Source organism: Chlorocebus sabaeus, chromosome 2, assembly GCF_047675955.1.
Source record: "Chlorocebus sabaeus isolate Y175 chromosome 2, mChlSab1.0.hap1, whole genome shotgun sequence".
NCBI classification, from domain to species: domain Eukaryota; kingdom Metazoa; phylum Chordata; class Mammalia; order Primates; family Cercopithecidae; genus Chlorocebus; species Chlorocebus sabaeus.
Genome location: NC_132905.1, coordinates 87,907,862 through 87,924,250, shown reverse-complemented (window position 1 = coordinate 87,924,250; position 16,389 = coordinate 87,907,862). Strand labels below are relative to the sequence as shown.

At 38.5% G+C, this 16,389-nt stretch overlaps 1 long non-coding RNA gene across 1 annotated transcript in view; it reads right to left on the bottom strand.

The window, feature by feature from the left end:
• Window positions 1–3,115: 3,115 nt before the first annotated feature.
• Window positions 3,116–16,389, bottom strand: part of LOC140710485 (uncharacterized) — a 35,353-nt gene continuing 22,079 nt past the window's right edge. Inside the window, exon 4 of the long non-coding RNA XR_012091537.1 lies at window positions 3,116–3,705. This is a non-coding gene — a long non-coding RNA (uncharacterized lncRNA). The remainder of the gene's footprint in view (window positions 3,706–16,389) is intronic.

Below are 16,389 nucleotides of genomic sequence, written 5' to 3'. Positions count from 1 at the left end.
TGTTTTGACTCTCCAGGTAATACTAATACTAAAGTTTGAGGACCCATGTCCACCTATTTTCACTGATTCTTTATCTGCGTGTTTTAATCTATATTCTAGCTCCCCAGAGAGATAGCTAAAAACCTCACATAGATATTATCCCTAACCTTATACTTTTACTAAAGTTCACTACAGAATCCCAATGAAAAGAGTGGGCTATACGTGATTTAGAATTCAAAAGTCGTAGATTCCAAACCAGCTTTTCCCATTTGCTATAGAGGTTACGTTCAGCAAGTTCTTAAAAGTCTCCAAGTGTGACTTTTCTCAGCTTTAAATGAGAGTAATAGTAGCAACTATAGCAATGAGCTGTTGGGAGGAAAAAATCGGAATACCGACGTAAAGCTCTAGTATAATGTCTCATGTACAATAGCACTCAGGAAAGGCTGGCTCTATAAACAGACTTTCTGAAAATTTGAAAATATGTAAGTAAATAGAGAAAAACCTGGAAAAGATTGTATCAATTTAAAAAAAATCATTCTCCGGATTTAAGACTAGAAAATATCCTGACCATGTCAACGTCTATTAGTCTATGAAAGATGTGTGATAGCTTATTGTTTCTTTCCCATCAAAGGTGGTTAACAGGAAGGTCAGAACTGGGCACCAAGCTGTAAATTGGTAGTAACTTTACTGAACTTAGTTATTATTTTTTCATATTACATGCACTCCTTTATAATATAATTTAGCTCCTCATCTTTAATGCTTGTTTCAAAATAAATCTATGTATTATTTTAAGAAACCACAAATCCTTTTGAAACAAAGACAAAATATAAAGTAATGAAGAAATGATTAATCGTGTTGACTTAGGAAAAATCAAGAACCATGGAATACTATGCAGCCATAAAAAAGAATGAGTTCATATCTTTTGCAGGGAAATGGATGAAATAGAAACCATCATCCTCAACAAACAAACAGACGAACAGAAAACCAAACACTGCATGTTCTCACTTATAAGTGGGAGTTGAACAATGAGAACACATGGACACAGGGAGGGGAACAACACACACCAGGGCCTGTCGTGGGGGAGGAGAGCAAGGGGAGGGAGAGGATTAGGACAAATACCTAATGCATGTGGGGCTTAAAACCTAGATGACGGGTTGATAGGTGCAGCAAACCACCACGGCACATATATACCTATGTAACAAACCTGCACATTCAGCACATGTATTCTGGAACTTAATAAAGTGAAATAAAATAAAATAAGAAAATCAAGAACCACTATGTCCATATCTCATAAAAATCTTTGAGTCTGTTTCATAATATGCCTTCTTGGGATAAATTTTGTTGCTAGAAAACTTACTTTCAGTGGTCCCTGTTTAACAAAAAATAGTAATGCTCACTCTTAAAAAAATAAAGTAAAAAAAAAAAATCATTTCTGCCAACCCACCAGATTTCACAATGGTAATCTGGGTAAACCACAAATCGGTTTTTGTGTGTGTGTGCTCCTTCAATGTTTCCCTGTGTGTATATTTTAACTGAGATTATTAAAATAGATAAATGTGCATTTTTATCTTATAAATGGTTTGTACAGCTCTGTATATAGTATTCTTTGTCGATATGTGTGTTCGTATTTAAGGATATGTTTACATTTTTCTCCCTCTAAATGATAGAATTGTGGATTTAATTTTCTACTTTCTAATTGCTGTGTTTTAAAATTTTCTGAAACAGTATATGTTAATTTTTCAGTCAAAGGAAAATACAGATAATTTAATGCCTTTTAGAATTTCCCATTAAAATAATTTCCATTCAGGAACAAACTAGAGCACAGTCTGAGAATGTGTGATGGTTGTGGTCTTCCCAGTACTCCTATTCAGACGACAGGCCTGATTCATTCTCCTGCAAAGAACTTCTGCGTATCATTGTCTGGCTTGGGCTTAAGGAGTCATTATTCTCTGCCCATGTTTTCACAAAAGTAATTCTCCACTCATACTTTCTGAAAACTCTCTACCTTACTATATGCAAGTTGGGTGGATATTGTGTGGCACATGGAAAACTCTATTGTTTTGTAAAGAATATGGGAGAAGATCATTTAGGAACAAAAATGCTATTAATTATTCTGTCAGATATACAAGTGAGATTTATGTGAGTTTAACATTGTCTTTTTCACGGCTGTGCTATCCCTGACCTAGAATTCTGTGTAGTGACACAGGAAATAATAGATTGCTAGATAAAAGGCTGATCATGCATCTCCACATCTAGTTTTTGCCAAGCCTTTAAAATTAGGCCAAATATCTACTGTTTCAAAAAGTTGTCATATTATAAGTGAAAGCTCTAAAGAAAGTCTTTTGTTTTACAGCCTAGATGACTGAGTATATCTAACATGTCTGTACATAAACACAGTTGTACGGGTACCATTGAACCAATGTTCAAATTGAATAGATACTTCAAAGACATTAATATGTTATTGTAATATAGAATTAAGAAAGGAAGTTCAGACTAAAAGTTTAAACAGAAATATTCAGTAGAAAACTGAAAACATTTTTAGTTCTTTAAATTTGCCTTAAAAATAAACCTACAAAATGTGGATTAAGTAGGGGGAAAAATACATGACAAGGAAATAATATATTACATATGTAATACTTTAGTGTCTGAATATTTAGAATTAATAATTGTGGCTATAAAATGGTTATAAAAACTGTTTTAGCTAATTAAATTTATTTATCTATAATTTTAGACAATGGTATGGATACATTTTTAGCTTAACTAATGTGTAGATTCCTCTTCCTATTAGCAAAAAGCAAAAGAATGAAAGGAAATGAGGAAGAAAGGGAGGGAACAGGGAGAGAGGAAAGAAAGGAAGGAAGTGCTATGGTCTGAATGTTAGTGTCCCCCCAAAATTTGTGTTAGGACCTAATACCCAATGTAATAGCATTAAGAAATGAGGCCTTTAGGAGGTGATTAGGTTACTTCTTAAATTGGATTAGTGCTTATAAAACAAGGCTTGAGGGATCCTGTTTGGCCCCTTTACCAAGTTAGGACACAGAGAAGGTGCCATCTATGAGAAACAGGCCCTCATCAGACACTGACTCTGCTGGCACCTTGATCTTGGACCTCCCAGTCTCCAGAAGCATGAGCAATAAATTTCTGTTGTTTATAAATGACCCAGTCTAAGGTGTTTTGGTATAGCAGCCTGAACGGAGAAAGCAAAAGAGGAAAGGGGGGCGAGGCGGAGAAGGAAGGAAGGAAGGGAGGGAGGGAGAGAGGGAGGGAGGGGAGGGAAGGAAGGAAGGGAAGGGGAAAAAAATAAGCAAGAGGGAGGGAGGCAGGGAGGAAGAAAGGAAGGAGAGAAGGAAGGAGGGTAGAGAGGAGGATTCTATTTCTTTTCTTCTTTTTTTGAGATGGAGTCTCAGTCACTCTGTCGCCCGGGCCGGAGTACTATGATGTGATCTCCACTCACTGCAAACTCTGCCTCCTTGGTTCAAGCAATTCGCAAGCCTCAGTCTCCCGAGTAGCTAGGATTATAGCTGCACGCCACCACGCCTTACCCGGCTAATTTTTGTATTTTTAGTAGAGACAAGGTTTTACCATGTTGGCCAGGCTGGTCTTGAACTCCTGACCTCAGGTGATTCGCTCACCCAGGCCTCCAAAAGTGCTGAGATTCCAGGCATGAGCCATCACACCAGGCTGGGAGGAATCAATTTCTTAAATGTAGCAAGGGCCTTTTGAAATCTAAATAAAACACAAAAGGGCGAAACATTGACTAGCCGAACACTGGTCTTCTGACCCATCTGGGGTCTCAGCCTGGGCTACACTGAGCTGACTTCTTGTGGCACCATGAAGTCAGTTAATTTCACTTCCTCTTTTCTGGAACACTTCACCTCTCCACTATATCCAATTAATCAATACTTTCTAGTAATACCACATTGAATAATAAAACTCACATCAGAAGCCACCATCACTCCCACCTCATTTCCAACGGCCAGTGCCTTACTGGCCGGCTCTATAATTACTTACCAGGCTCACTGCATGCCACTTACTTTAGCACCAACAAACTCACTCCCTTGCTGACAGATGTGGATACGCCACTCCCCTACCTAAGTCAGTGCTTTTTCTTCATCTAAAGTACCACATGTTAATCTGGGGTTTGAGTCTTGAAATACCTTCTAAAATCTATATAAATTTGGGTTTTTCTGCATCAATGCATATTTTTCTTGGTTGATAATGCACTGCATCCTTCATATTCTAAAACAGGCCTGGGATTCATTCAAGATGAATATCCTCAGAACAAAGCCAAAGACTTTAGCATAGACTGCAAGCTTTTTTTTTTTTTTTGAGATGAAGTTTCGCTCTTGTTGCCCAGGCTGGAGTGCAGTGGCCGCCCAGGTTCAATCGATTCTCCTGCCTCAGCCCCCAGAGTATCTGGGACTACAGGCATGTGCCACCACGCCCAGCTAATTTTGGTATTTTTAGTAGAGACAGGGTTTCTCCATGTTGGCCAGAATGGTCTCGAACTCCTGACCTTGTGAACCGCCCATCTCGGCCTCCCAAAGTGCTGGGATTACAGGTGTGAGCCACTGCATCCGGCCAACTGCAAGACGTTTTATGATCTAACTCCAAAAGACCTCTGCCATCCCAAGGTCACCATCTGCCCTGAACACTTAATGCCCAGCCATATCAAACTCCTTTTAAGGTCCTCTAACTATACCAGCTTTCTAACTTTTCCATGTTTTTGCACATGCTGCTTCTCCTTGTATTTTGGACTCTTCAGTATCATTTATTGTCCAACTTCAACTCCCTTTTCAAAATCAACTTAGAAGTCACTTTTTCTATGAAACTTTCTTAGCCTCCACTATGCTAGTATGCAGTTGATAGCTTTCTCTTAGTTTGCCGTGGTACCTGGGCATATCTCTATCATGACACTTTTCAAATAATATTGTAGGTGTGTATGCAGCTGGTCCACTTTGAAGAGTGAGCTACCAGAAAAAAGAAGATGTATTTTATTCTTGTTGGTAATCTCAGAGCCCAGCAGTATCTAGCACTGGTAGGTGCTCAAACTTTGATGAGGGAAAGAGCGTAAAGTCAGCTGAGCAAGAAGACAGAGACTTTTGATGGAAACAGAAAACTTCAGGGCCATATTTCATTTATGAAAACCATCCCCAGGGCAATAACTAATTAATAGCAGGCATTTGGTAGAGGCATGTTGCTGAGAGTGAACACCTTTAAAATCGGAATGATAGAACGTTTTTAGTTACATTATGCACTGACAAATTACTTGAGCAAAAGCTGAGAACTGTCTGCATATAGCAAAAGGAACTTGAAATAAGGAAGTGACATCCCAGGGTGAAATCACATGTTACTTAAGAAGTTCAGCAGAATTTTACCAGTAGAAAAACTTAGCAATGGAAACCAACCCTGAATAGAATTCTTTTCTTAGTTCCATTGGGCTATATGTAACCATTTTCTCACAAGGCAGAATTGGAAATTAATATTAGAAACACCTGTCATTCCATTTATAGTAAATAATTATACTGGATTTTATTGTATATTGAGTTGCAGATACAGTTATTCCCAATCCATAATTATTCTTTGTTTTTTTGTTTTTCGAGACAGGGTCTTGCTCTGTCACAAGGCTGAGAGTGCAGTGGTGTGATCTCGGCTCACTGCAACCTGCGCCTCCTGGGTTCAAGCGCTTCTTGTGCCTCAGCCTCCTGAGTAGCTGGGATTACAGGCACGCACCACCATACTCAGCTAATTTTTGTATTTTTAGTAGAGTTGGGGTTTCACCATGTTGGCCAGGATGATCTCGATCTCCTGACCTTGTTATCTGCCCACCTCGGCCTCCCAATGTGCTGGGATTACAGGCTTGACATAATTATTCTTAATTAACCATTTTGTTGTTTGTGGTCTTATAAAACCTTCAGTTAAAAGAAAACCTGACTATCACAATCAAGATTCCGAGCCCCAGCGTGAGGGACACGAGATGAGAAACAAGCCTTAGTGATGATTTCTATAACAACGTGTATCCCAACCACACATTACATTTGTACTCTCTTACACCCTGTAAAGGGAATTTTATTAAAACTGCAAAAAGTTAAATGTATATGGATCTAAATAATTAAGACAGAGAAGATCAGGATAGCATCTGAGGCTGCAGTTAGGATGGATTTCAGCTGAGCTGGGAAAAGTTTTTAGGAGCTGGAACTAGAGCAGAAGCATCTTTCTATGAGAAGGGTTTTAGGCAGGCGTGGGAAAGAGGATGTTTAAGAAGTGTTGCAAATTTCATTTTCACATTCTCAGTGTTCTCACTCTGGTTTCTGTGTGACGCCAGCCTGATATGTCTTCCAAAGCAGTACCCGATGGCTGGAATTAGTGTACATTATCATTTATTGTTTTAAATGTTTTCAGAGTTATTGTGATCTCTTCTGCCACATCAAATTTATGCAGAGTCCCTGGCAAAGAATATAGTGGACTTGCCCACATTCTGCTCCATTCCCTGCCCTCTGACCTTCAGCACAGACCACAGAACAATGGTTGAGAATGCAGACTCTGGGAGCCAGACTGCCTGGTTTCCGGGGTCTGTGACCATGAGCAGGTTGTGTGCTTTGCATTCTTCCATCTGTCTAATGGGGACAATAATAGTTCCTCCTAGGCTTGTTATAAAAATGAATAGTTACTATTCACTCTAAGCGAAGCTCTTAGATCAGTTCCTGGAACATCACAAGGCCCTGTGTATGCTTGCAAAATAAATAAATAGCTCAACTTTGGGCAGGTAAAGTGAAGCATTGAGTAAATAGTTTCTTCATAGCAAATAAATAAACAGTTATGGAATGCCCAGCATATGCCTTAAACACATCCGCTAATCCTCCTGGGTAAAGCCAACAGTGATACTAGGGGAATAGTTATCATTACCGCCTGCACCCCAAAACTGAGGAAAGAGGACCAGGGAGAATATCAGGGTTCCTATAACCTTATGCTTTATTTCTGCAAATAAAGGAACTGAAAGAGTTTAAATAATTTGCTTAAAGCCACATCACATATTTAGTATCAGAGTCATAAACCCATTTCTTGTGACTATCAGCTTGGCACTCTCCATTATATTCATGTCATTAGAGTGGTTACAACAGGAAAGCAGAAGAAAGGCCAGGAGGCCAGGAGTTCCTTGAAGAAGCACCACGGAGATGTAACAGGCAAAGAAAGGAGAAGCTGGGGCCCCAAAATATCACTTTGTCTACCAGTTCTGCCAGAGCATTTCAGACTGGCTTAAGAAAATAACTTTTCACAATGTTTTCATCAGCTAAGAGAATAGTTTACGAATGTCTTAAATAAATTTAACTATTTTTTAGCTTAATTGATAAGAAAATGCATTTCCATTTACAGAAACTAAAAGTAACCTACTTGAAAACTCAGACCTCAAGCTTTACAGTTTGCATGCACTCTGTAGGAATACATAACTTTGGGGTCATGATTCGCCTTTGGGAATTCTTGCAGTGAGTCTGTTTACTCTTGTATTTCAGCACCTAGCCCAGTGCACAGCGTGCAGTGAATGTTTCTGATTTCCTATGTTAGCGTATATCAGCGGCTCTCAAACTTTACTGAACATGAGAATCACTTGGCAGGGCTTGTTAAAAAAGCCGAATTCCCTGAATACAACCCCCGGAGGAGAATGACCCAGCAGGGCTGTGGGGCATTTTTAACAAGCTGCTGTTGATTCTGAGGGAGGCAGTCTTACATAACGTTCAAATTAGAAATATAAATAATAAGCTCATATCAGTTTGTCACCTCTATCATTTGAGCCCAAATTTCCCCCACCTACACACGCTTCAGAAAGCGATGTTACAGGTGCTGTCTAACTCACATGCCTCAGGGATCCCATCGGCACCATGTTTTTTTCTAGCCAGAATTCTAATGAAATATAAGAGTAGTGTTCTCCTCCTGCAAAACTTAATTCTGTCAACTCTTTCTCGACTTTTGGTTATTTTTGTTAGTGAGACTTAATTGCAGAGAACTGTTTAGAGACATGTTGAAGGGCTAAATTTGACATTCTCAGCACGATGGAAGATTTTTTACCTCCTGGGCTAGAGACTTAGTCTATATATCTTCAAGTCTATTCTTTTTGCTTGTTTTCAAATACCTTAAATTAGGACAATGATCTCAGAGTAGGGCTCACATCATGAGAGGCAAGGTGACTGCAGAGCCATTCTATGACTGATACTAGCCTTTGAGGACAGGCTTCCACTGAAAGGTTGTCTGGGGTCAATCTGAGACATTCTGAAAACCAGTGATATTTCACATGCCCAAAGATACACATTTAGGCCCAAATTCTCCATATTCAAAGGTCTACAGGGTTCCAGTGCTCACCTCTGAGCCTTTTTTGCTGGTAGATCTGACTCTCATAACAAGTGACAAGATTATGGCTGACGCTCAAGTCTCTGGCTTATGTGGAAAATGTCATTATTTACAATTTTCCTCCTTTGGAAATACTAATTAAAGAAAATATGTTTGGTGGTTTAATTATCATCAAAAAGTACTTGAGAGAGACTGGGTACATAGAACTATAATAGGAATTAGAAAATGTAAATTAATCTATAGAAAAGTGATAGCTCTGGAAGGCTATGCTATAAACAAAGTTAACAGACACACTGGCTACTGACAAATATGTAAATAAGAAAGAACCTAACATTATGAATGTAAATACAGAGTCAAGTGTCTGTTGAGTGGATGGACGACAAGGAAGCTGTGGATTTACTACTTTCCGGACACTCGCTACACTTTCCAAAGTGTGAGCTGGCACACTTGAATCCATCCACTGTGTGCCTAAAGAGACCACCCTTATTGTTATTTCAAGGCAAATATTTTAAGACTTGAAACCTGAACAAATAGAAAAGGGAAAAAAAAAATTGGAGAACAAAGTGATACAGTCTGCCCAGGCTTGAGTGAAAATCAAAGTAGCATGGTGTACTAGTCCATTCTCCTGTTGCTAACAAAGACATACCTGAGACTGGGTAATTTATAAAGGAAAGAGGTTTAATGGACTCACAGTTCCACTTGGCTGGGGAGGCCTCACAATCATGGCAGAAGGCAAAGGAAGAAGACTTATCTTACATGGCAGCAGGCAAGAGAGGGTGTGCAGGGGAACTGCCCTTTATAAATTTGATTTCGTGAGACTTATTTGCTACCACAAGAGCAGCATGGGAAAAACCCACCTCCATGATTCAATTGCCTCCCACCAGGTCCCTCCCACAACACATGGGGATTATGGGAGCTACAATTCAAGAGGAGATTTGGGTGGGGACGCAGCCAAACCATATCACATGGTATTCATTGATACGTAAATGGACCAGTAATCAACTAACAATGATAAGCCTTGTTCTGAGAAAGTGACAAAAAAGAAGTATATAGGGCCCCTGTTTTTAAGAAACTTGCAAACTATTGGTGGTGAAGACCACATACATGCATGTGGATTACAAAAGTGTCAGAAACAGGTACGTGCATATAACATAGGACAGTGGCAATGAAGTTGTAAAAATTAAACAAAGTTTGGACAGAAATAAGTGGCCTGGTTTCATGGAAAGGGGTGTGGGCGATGTTTTAAGTGAGGGCAGTGGCAAATCTTAAAGTAGGAAAATAATAAGGCAAGCAGGATGGCATAGTTTATGCCTGGCTGCAGACGGGAGGTGAGAGCAGTGCGCAACACAAAATAAGAACAGCAAGGTACAGGATGAACAAAGAAAGAGAGTCAGAACATTTTATTTTGATGCAAATTAAAACTAAGAGTTCTTTTCAAGTTATTTCAAGACAGTGACACAATCAAAAGGATGATTGCAGAAGATCATTCCTTCTACTTATAATTGGAGGGGGAAAAGTAAAAAAAAGAGTTGAGGTCTGCTGACGTTTTTAATCCATTAATTTTAAGATATCCACGGAGGACAAAGTTAGATCAAAAACTTGAAAGAAGTTCAGATTTCATCAGATGCCCAGGAGGTCTTGGCAGGAAAAGTGAGGACACCTCTGCAACAGACCATGTTGTCTGATTGAAAAAAAAAAAAAAAAAAAAAACACCAGCAGAAAAACTCTTCTTCCATGGAAACAAATAATGTGTTCCACTTCTGCCAAGGTCATTCTTCGTATACAGATGGCTTAGGTGGCTCAGTGTAGTTAACTCCTCTCCTTTGGCAGAGGAACAGAGATTTCCATCATATCCTTCTCTGCTCACTGATATCTGGCCCCCAGCCTTGCTTGATCTTGACACTTTGGAAAAACTGTGTCGTTTGTTGTGGTGGTTATTTTGGTTTCTCTAATCTTAATGTCTTCTATAACAATTATTAGTGGCAACATATAGATGAAGCCAATTCAACATTACCTCGAAGAGATGAAATGTTTCATCTTTGTCTCAATTGCCAAAGTTTGGTGGCTGAGAAGAGTCTGTTAACACAGCTCCCCTTGGCTAGGATTCACTCCAGTGTTTGTAATTTCTCTGAAGACCCATTGAGCAACCTGGCCTGAGTTTGGATTTGTGCAAAAAAGCCTCTAACCAGGTGAGTTGCACATTGTTTCCAGCTCATTAGAGATGTTTTGGACAACTTTTCTAATGAGGTTTGACATTTGACTACCATGGCATATGTGTCTTTCTCCACCATGTCACCCTCCCCCACTCTCTGCTTTCTCTGCTCTTCCTTAGGTGAGTGAATGATCTGATCTGTGCCTTGTATGACCATGCTCTAGTGTGATTAATCTCTTTCATCAGCGCTCCTTCCTGAATCCTCTGATTAAATCTGCTCTTCTCTCCCCTCCATAATACATGGGGCCTTTTACCAGCTATTAATTATTTAAAAGAACGTTACTTTCCATCATGCTCAAGTTGGTTGCTACAGTTTTTTGTCCACCACGTGGCCTCTGTTAAAAATTATTGAACCCAATTAACAAAGACTTTCAAACACCAAGTTCTAAAAGTCTGTAGAAGATATTCTTTTCCTGTTACATTGACAAACTTGATAGGCTGGGGGAGGAAATAGATACAATATGTCTCACCAAAATATCCCTCTTTATTCTATCCTAAATGGCATATGGTACTCACCAACAGATTGAGAAAGTGTTATTTACATCAAATTATCAGCAGGTGACTGTAAAACTTCTAGGGGTCATTCCCAAGGAGGATTTTACTAATGGGTATTTCTGATCCAAGCAGTCAAAAGTCTGGCAAAATTCTACATATGTAAGTCCTTTATATAATGTCATTTTTTAATTAACCCAGTTCATGGATTACTGAAAAGTGACACAATAAATTAACTAGTTGTTTGGCTCAAACACACACACACACATACACACACACCCCAAAATACTGGCTGGACTGATTTTTCACCAATTTGACTGAATTAGCTGAAAGTTTGGTTGTCGTATAGATACAGTCTTTAGTAAAGCTACTCGCTAATTAATTTTCTGATGGTGATGAATTAGCTGATAACAGCTAAAATAAGACATGACCTTTATAAGCTGAAATCGCCTGTGGGTCTAAAGAGGATGAAGTAATAATATAGTGCCAGGTGCAGCTCACGTCAATTAGGTAGAAAAAAATAAAAGATCCAGAGAGAGTTTTAGACTGACTTGTCTAAGCCAGACAGGCATCTGAAGTCAGAGCTGACCCCACTTCAAACATAGCATAATAACACGGCAGTGTAACTAAGAGAGGCACGGTGCTTAGCTGTATTAATAGAAAAACAGCATGTCAGGAAATGAAGAAACTCTCATTAACAGTTTCCAAGCAGGGCTGATATTCAGTTAGTAAGTACCAAGGTGGCATTCAGGTAAGAGTGTTTATGCTGATCGGTCCATGTCCATCAGTGTTAAATATTTAAGGTTCTGTGTATATAAGGAAAGTTAGTGCTATAGGATACTATTTGGATACTGATTAAAGGGAAAGTATGATCACTGTAAAGTTTACTGAGGATATGGACTCTGCTCTTGCCTTTTCCCTTAATAAGAGCCTAGTGCAAGTTATCTCTGTAACCCTTTGTTTCAATACAGAAAGTTGGACCAAATAATATTGATTACCACTTCTAGCTCTAAAATTATGACTCAAGGAAACCTTGTCTCTGAATTTTTCAAACTGAATAATATCATATTTAATTTAAAATACAAAATAACGTCTATGCCATTTATACAAGAATTGTGTAATTACAACACCCTGAATCTTAGACATTTAGTAATATTTAAAATTTTACAGTACTGCTATGCATATGTGAGTTGTTTACCTCTCCATAACAGTAAAAGTATAAATGAATAACATAAAAATAAAACTTTATCATCATTCAAAAAACCAAGACGTTGGTTGGGAACACTAATATGAATGTGCGATTTTACTTTTCTTTCTTCTCTTGTTATTTTTTTAATTTAAAAAATTTATTTTATTTTAATTTTTTCAGACAAGGTCTCACTCCTTCACTCAGGCTGGGGTGCAGTGGCACAATGACAGCCCTCTGCATCGTTGACCTCCCGGGCTCAAGTGATCCTCCCACATCAGCCTCCCAAGTAGCTGGGATTACAGGCATGCACCACCATGCCTGGCTACTTTTTTGTGGGTTTTTTTGTAGAGTTTTGCCATGTTGGCCAGGCAGGTCTCAAACTCCTGGGATTGAGTGATCTGCCCACCTCAACCTCAAAGTACTGGCATTTCAGGTGCAAGCCGTAGCACTCAGCATCTTTTTTTTTTTTTTTTTTTTTTTAAATCCATATTTATTTTTGATCCATTCAAGAGGTTGTATATTTGGCAGGGGGTGAGGAGAAGTGACTACATCAGTGTGAATGAAGAGAGAAAGAGAAGCAATCCAAAGTCAAATTTACAGAAAAATAATTTTATTTGCTTTTGATTGTTCAAATGATCATTCTATATAATTCATTAACCACAGCTCATGCCATTAGAAAGGAGAACATGCAGTATTGATGCCAAATTAGAACAGATATGGCCCACGACTTTCCTGAAAATATCAAGGCACACATTATTATTAGTGTATATCTCACTGAATGTAGGGAGAGTTGAAGTTTTTTTAAGAAAAAAAGGAAGGCCTCCCCACGCTGCCCCTCTCTGGTGCAGCTCATCTGCAAAGCAGAAGTGAGAAGTCTCCTGGGCCTTTCATAATCCCTGCTAAATACTTTCTCAGGCATTTTCCACATATTGCACAGAAGTGTGTTGATTAAACTAGGCTTATTAGACTAATTGCTTTCTTCATAAGCACACACGTTAGTATACGAAATGGAGAGTGAAGTCAATATGAAGAAAAATAGTTTATATGGTAAACATCTGGCCAGCAAACTGATTCTCCCGACTCTCTTCATCCATTATATAACACACACACACAAGCAAGGTGACGAAGAATACCAAATAGAAAGAAAACAAAATCAATTCTGGTTAGTAGAAATGCACATTTCTTTTGAGATTCTTCTCTTTTTGAGATTAGAAGAGGTGAATGAGGGGAGGGATAAGACATTTTCTACTTAAGAACGAAGAAGTACTAAACATGGGGGATTTATTTAACATGAAAATCACTTTATTGAGATTAGACCTCTCTTTCTCAAGGTGCTCCTGGGAGATAATGACTCTCACACCTGTAATTCAATGAAGGCAATGGTTTCGTCTGGTAACATAAAAATGGATCTGAGGACAGAAGTTAACACCTTCATCTCTATCTAGCACATGACGATTTTAAGAATAACTCTAGAATATATTTGTCCTTTTACATTATTGTCATTTCTCAATTTTTTAAGTAGTAGACTCTACCAATTTTCTTTAAAATGTGGTAAACTTAAGACAGTTAAAAAATAGAAACCATCAAATATTTTCTGTATCCTGTAAATAAATAATTTAAAATACCATTCTCTCATGCCTGTAATCCCAGCACTTTGGGAGGCTGAAGTGGGTGGATCACTTGAGGTCAGGAGTTCAAGATCAGTCTGGCCAACATGGTGAAACCCTGTCTCTACTAAAAATACAAAAATTAGCCAGGCATGGTGGAGGGGGCCTGTAATCCCAGCTACTTGGGAGGCTGAGGTTGGAGAATTGCTTGAACCCAGAAGGCAGAGGTTGCAGTGAGCTGAGATTGCGCCATAGTATAATCAAGGCAGGAAAAAAAAAGCTTAGCATGAAACAGGCAGAAGAGTTAGAAAATGATTCTCCATTTGTATAATAGCTGTATCTATATTGTTTTTAAATAAACCTTTAGAAAAAGCAACATTTAATATTCATTTTCACTCTCTATATTTGCTTATCTCAGAAAAAATGAATAGAGGTAGATAAATGTTGATTTTTAATAAATAGATATTGAGCATACTCATAGCATCTTTGAATAAACCATGACTTCATCAGCAAACATTCCCAGCCTCTGCCCCTACCCTGCCTGTTTCCTTTCAAAATTTGGTCCACTACGATCTGTTTTTCACCTTCATTATATGATGATTACAGTAAAATTTTAACCTTCTTAATCTGATTTCTTTATGGGCAGGGAGTGAAGTCGTAAGCTCTTTTTGTCCTTGACCCCAGTCCTGGAGCCCCTGGGCTTCATACAGTGTGGCACCTGTTCCAGGTGCTGTAGCACACTTTACACTGTCTCATCTTGAGGCATTGAGCGTGTTTGTTCAAAGTCTACCTCTTCTTCAGTGCTTCATTCTAATTCCACTTACACTCCAAAAAGCTTTCCCAGGTTTCTCCCGCTCAGAATAGTTGCCTCTCCAGCTCAGAATGGCTGCTTCCCTAGAACTGTAAGTCCTTTGTATGTAAAAATCTTACCTTGCCTTTTGATATCTATCAGGTGGTATTATATACTATTACAGGTGTCTTTCATCTCAACTTTGCAGTTAGACTGAAAGTTTTCATAGATACCACTTCTGAATGTCTATTTATATGCTAAGGGATATTTTAAATTTTTACATGAAATTGGCACAACGATTATTATCCTTATTCTTCAAATGAGTAAATGAGGCACAAAAGTTAAGTTACTTGCCTAGAACTATGTAAATACTGTGTACTAGACCTCAATTGGAATTGTATATATTTAGAAGGCAGGGATCATTGTTGGAATTTTTGCCTATCCCCTTGGCCACTTTAATGGTGCTTTATGTACATTAGATACTGAAACACTATTTTCTGATTGATTGGTTTTAAGCACTGACTTAAAGCTGTCCAGGTTATTATAAGTAATGTTCCATGGTATCAACCAAAACTAATATTTAGTGCTGTCTAACTGGGCATGCAGTAGATTGGCACCAGGCCAATGCAATCAGTGATGGTAAGAAATATAATTCCTGAGGAGGAAAACAAATGCTTACATGGATGGCTGATCAGGTACATATGCTTCAGAAATAAACAATGTTTTTGACCAAGACTATGTCTCTCCTTGAAATGCTACAGAACTGATAAGAAGAGACATTAAGATTAAGGATCATGCGACAAGATGATATCATTCAAGACCAAGATTCAAGCACCCCTGGAAAAAAAAGTAGTTAATTAAAATGGCTGTGAATGGAAGTAATAATTAAAATAAGTAACAACTAGAAAAGGATGACCATACACCAATTGGGACAGACAAAACGAGCTTTCAGAACTGACACCAACAATGAAGAACTGGTCCAGCTGTCCCAGTGCATGCTAGCTGGGCATCAGTTCTGGTTATAAAGTATGGGTTGGCTGAAATACTTATTGAACAAATGCTTCTTTAATCCCTCCACATGGATCAACTCTAGTCTGCTGTGACTGTCCTAACCCTGGAATTATCAGACCTTGCAACCATGTTATTTAGACCATCGTGATCTGTTCCCCTGTATTGATAACCTACTCTGAGATAGGCACTGTACTACTAACTCCATAGACAAGACAAATTAAGCACCAGTCTTGGTATGTATGTACAATTTTACAGACTCTTCACCAAAACTTATGCTTGGTGCAATTCTAGGAGCAGTTTTGCCACTAAAGGATGAAGACAACATGCTTTCCTAACAAGTCTATGTTTTAGTTGGCTTCTCTCCAGTTGCAGACCCTGAGGCAAGGATTATATGCACACTTAGCTGTGCTTAATCAATAGGAGTTATGGAATGAATGTTTGTGTGCCCCTTAAATTTCTATGTTGAAATCTAATCCTGAATGTGATGAAATTTGGAAGTAGAATCTTTGGGAGGTATATCATTCTGTGTTCTCTAGAGGGACAGAACTAATGGAATATATATAAATATATACTTATATACATATAAACTCCTTTTCATATATATATAAATATATATACACATATATACACATATATGTATACACACACACACACACATACATATATATATATAGAGAGAGGTGTTTATTAAGTATTAACTCACATGACCACAAGGTCCCACAACAGGCCATTTGCAGGCTAAGGAGCCAGGAATGACAGTCTGAGT